The sequence below is a fragment of the Clupea harengus genome, chromosome 14 (genome assembly GCF_900700415.2).
Source record: "Clupea harengus chromosome 14, Ch_v2.0.2, whole genome shotgun sequence".
In the NCBI taxonomy this organism is placed as follows: Eukaryota; Metazoa; Chordata; class Actinopteri; order Clupeiformes; family Clupeidae; genus Clupea; species Clupea harengus.
The window spans coordinates 4,933,586-4,938,585 of record NC_045165.1 but is presented as its reverse complement, the minus strand read 5'-3'; positions in this window follow the sequence as shown (position 1 = coordinate 4,938,585).

Here is a 5,000-nt window from a genome sequence, read left to right as displayed (position 1 = left end):
CACTTCTCTCTGATCCCGCTGTTCTTTCTGTCCCTCCATGCACTTCTCTCTGATCCCTCTGTTCTTTCACTCTCTCTATCCCTCCATGCACTTCTCTCTGATCCCGCTGTTCTTTCACTCTCTCTATCACTCCATGCACTTCTCTCTGATCCCTCTGTTCTTTCACTCTCTATCACTCCATGCACTTCTCTCTGATCCCTCTGTTCTCTCTGTCCCTCCATGCACTTCTCTCTGATCCCTCTGTTCTTTCACTCTCTATCACTCCATGCACTTCTCTCTGATCCCTCTGTTCTCTCTATCACTCCATGCACTTCTCTCTGATCCCTCTGTTCTTTCAGTTCTTTCCCCTTCTCTTCCTTCCTGGCTTTCTCCTCTGCTGCTAATGGTGATTGTCAGTGACATGCTGGAGTATCCTTACACCAACCATTAACCTCACCCTGCATGCACACACACACACACACACACACACACACACACACCTGCACACACACACACATGCACACACACACGCACCAACACACACATGCACACACATCACACGCACAAACACACATGCACACACATCACACACACACACACATTTCCTGCCAGATCTCTGCTGCCTGTCAGCCAACAGTCAGCTCCTGCTTCTTCATCTCACTAATTAGATGCATCACTGACAGCCCCCCCCCCCCCCCTCCCCCCTCTGTTCATTCTGCAGTGCATGCTTTAGCTATAATACACAGAATCTGAAAGGTGTGTGTGCAGTGCATGTTTGCATAATGACATACCTTTCACACTGACTCATTGGCTGGTTACGTAGTTAGGCTTTAACAAGGGGCCAGTAGTGGAACCATCCAAACATAATAATCCAATAACAGCGTTTGCCATCGGTTCCAAGTTGTTGCTTGACTTCCATCATTGAATGGGCTTATACTTTCGGATGGACCTCAATGATACTTTAATGCATTGTCACCCTCCATAACAAAATGAGAGTCCCTCGACGGGAGTGAGACAGCCACGTAGATTGTGTGGTTTGTCACAAGGAACGTGCACCTGCTAGAGAAAGTGCGTGACGTCCGTCAGTCGTTGACATGATTTATCACAGTATAATGGTTTTGAGTGGATGATAATAATGCAGTGGGTTTTGACTGGAGGAGGTGAAGTGTGAAACTGCCAGGTACTCGGAGGATAAAAGGGTATTAAAGCAGACACTGCTGAGGAAATGCGTTTTGTGTCCTCAGGTGCAGCTGCTGCCGTGTCTGTTCAGTCCTGACAGGTATCGCTACACACAGCAGCATCCAGCTCAATTGGTTTAGAGGACAATGTGAGTCACCCAAGCCCTAACGGACTCTATTCTCACTCAAACTGCAGCTTCTGCATAAATAAATTGCATGAACTCCCACTCTTCCTCTGTGTGTGTGTGTGTGTGTGTGTGTCTGTATGTGGTGTGGGTGTGGGTGTGCGTGTCTCTCGTCTTATCCTCATATGACCATCTAGTGTATAATTTGCCAGAATAGCATCCTCTAGTCCACTGCCACAGCCCCTGTGACCTGTAACATTCAGTGCTCAAGTGCTTGTTTACTGAAAGCGCGACTAAAATTCTTTCGGGAGCTGTCGAACCTCTTTTCCTCTTTCGCCCGCAGAGATCCAGCAGGGTTCTGGAACTCAGCTATGGACTTCCTCACGGTTTCCATGGCATCGGCCTGCCATGTGTTTGGGCGTTCTACGGGCATCGGGGGGTGAGGCTGTGGGCGGAGCGGGCTCTGGCTGCGGTCCCAGCGTGCAGATCATGCCAGTCTGTTTCAGTTCACAGAAAAATGCAATCAGGCCAACAACAGGAAGCACACACAGGAATACACACACATACAACTAGAAAACAGACAAGCTGATGCTCCCACATCATTTATTTATAATAGCAAACTATAATCTTGAATGTTTTTTTTTTTTTTTTTTTTTTTTAAACAAAGTTGTCTACTTATTGTTTGATTCATCAGCCGTGCTGATTAGTGTCTCTCCCGTAGGGTCTTATGTACAAATACAAGATATCTGTTGCTAATTTGCTCTCCTCCCCACTTTCTCCATAGCCTACACACTGTGTTTGTTATGGGAAGTGGAGGTAAGCCTACTCCATCTCTCTCTTTGTCCCTCTCTCTCTCTAACAGTCAAACAGACTGGTATACAAACCTTATGTCTCATGCATGCTCTCTTATATACGTCTCCCCTTTTGCTCGAATGCTGTCTGCAACAGCTGGGCTACACTGGTAACCTAGCAACCATCCATTAAATGGGCATGGCCATACTATAGTACTATAGTAACCTAAGGTGCCTAAATACAGGTCACCTGCGCTGTAGTTACTTGGGTAATTATGTTGTGGGTAACTTTATACCCCGGGGAGTTTTTAATCGTTTCTCTGAAAGCAATTAAGGTCACAGAGTTCCTGTTCGTGTTTTGAAGTGAACAAACAGCCCGAAACCTAGCAACAGCGCAGCAGGAAGTGGAGGAACGCATGTCTATTACAAGGTGTGCCGTGCATCGTTTCCCTGGATTTGACCCCTGGGTTTTGACAGCTGAGGGAAATACAGGCAGGTGAAATGAGTCGAGAGCGAAAGTAGAGAGTGAGAGCGTGTGTGTGTGTGTGTGTGTGTGCTTGTGTGCTTGTGTGTGTGTCAGCCCGACCATCCTTCGGCCATGACCCCCGCTCATAGGGCAGGGTGACAGGTGAGCTCGGGAGCGGGTACCAGCATCTGTCGTCACGAAGATTAGCGGCTGGTGTGAAAGCTCGAACGGTATCTGTCTCCACGGACCACCTCGGTGACAGCAGTGACATGATACTACCCCCAGTGCAAAGGCAACCAGCTCTGGTTACCGAGGCCGCTTAGGACTCCCCCGTGCCAGTGCAGCTCTGAACCCGAGTCGTTGTCTTTCAATCCGATTCTATCATGTTTCGAAACAAAGCGCTTCAATCTACATTAGACGTTTGAATTGCCCTCATGATAATAGGCATTATATAGACCTTTGTGGTTATATTGCTGTTCTATGTCATGTAATAATTTATTTAGGCTACACAAATTATAGGCCTAATGGATATATTTGATTAGTAAACCCAAATTTGATCAGCCAAAGTGCATCAAATTGATATTAAAACAACGGGAACATAACTGATCCTTGCTGTAATCGGCGTTCTGAACAAACTGAACTGGTTGTATAACATTAAAATCTGCACAGAGCTAGCACGCAGAAGAAGGCTTTTATATGCTTTTATTAAGATAATCTATTTTTTGTATTCTCATTTTTCGCATTTCATTTCATCTCTATCACCACCTTTCCCCCTCTCCTATTTTAAGCCTCTTCGCTTGGTTAGCATGCCACAGCCTAATAGCCAACATTTAAAGATCCCATAGCCTACAGTCCCGCTCTCTCAGGAGCTTTTATATGGTCACTCGTTTCAATGTGATTGAGTTGTGACACCATCCTTTCTGTCACAGAAAACTCTGCTCCTGCAGATCAACTGATAGTCTTTATTCTCACTTATTTCAGTCTTTATACTGCACATCGTTTTTTCTCCAATCTCCCCTTCTGCTCAACAGAACACATTTATCCTTGAAGGCATGCAAACAGCACAGCACATAAACACCTGTCCTACAACACAGTGAGATACACATCTCTCTCTCTCTCTCTCTCTCTCTCTCTCTCCCTCCCTCTCTTTCTCTCTATCTCTCTCTCTCTCACACACTCACTCACTCCTTCTTGCCTCCCTCTCAGAGACACAGTCACCAAACCCTGGAGATGTAGGCTACAGTAAGCAGCTGCAGTGTCAGCGTGTTGTGTGAGTGGGTGTGTGTGTGTGAGTGGCGTGTTGTGTGTGAGTAGTGTGCGTGTGGTGTGTTGTGTTAGTGGGTGTGTGTGTGTGTCTGTGTCTGTGTGTATGTGAGTGGTGTGTGTGTGTATGTGTGTGTGTGTTGTGTGTGTGAGTGGTGTGTTGTGTGAGTGGTGTGTGTGTGTGAGTGGCGTGTTGTGTGTGTGTGTGTGTGAGTGGCGTGTTGTGTGTGAGTGGTGTGTGTGTGTGTGTGTGTGTGTGTGTGTGTGTGTGTGTGTGAGTGGGTGTGTGTCTGATGGACTGGGAAATGATGTGCTGTCACACATTTGCACAAGAGGACACAGAGGACATTTAGACAGAGAGACAGACGGTCGTAGCACCCTCACTCTGCTCTCTGATGAGACGCCAGACTACACAAACACACAGGGCTGGAACCTACCTCAGAGTTTGCCCAGCAACTGGGACAGGCTCTAGGTTGGCATTCAGAATAACATGAATGGCCACCAAGTATCATGCTGTGTGCAATGAGGATGGGCAGATCATGTATCTCATTTTCATTTTAAGCTTATTATGGGGCTTTTCAAGCTTTTATTTGGACAGAACAGGGAAGAGTGGGCAGGAAAAGTGTGTGTGTGTGTGTGAGATAGAGGGATAGGGGGGGGGGGGGTCTGAGATATGACCTGGGTACTTCAAAAACATGTTTTTCACTTATCAATGAAATTCAGTCAATGGAAGTCTCTTCTCAGTTTTAAATGAATGAATCAAGTCATTTCTGATAGAGGAGATCCAGTTGCTGATAGCCATGCTATTTGGGAGGGTTTTCAAGCACCACGATTTATTTTACTCATTGCCCACACCACCCGACAAAACTTGCAGAGGGTTTCTGGATGAAAACTGAGCTCAAGATTAAGGCTGACAGTTCGAGACAGATATAAGACCAGGGTTGGAGTTAGTTTTGCAAGCTACCAATTACTTGACACAGGAGACAGTGGGACTACAGCAAAGTGACCCTAGGGAGGAATCTAGTTTGGTAGACTAAAGCTACTCAGAAAAAAAAAAGATCAATTTGACAATGTACATGGGATACGAAATTACAACAAAATATAAAACAAAAAAAAGTCACATGCCAGCAAAACATGTCACTCAACATGCTTATTGCAAAACGTGCCAACTTGTTTACAGGTCATATATATACACATG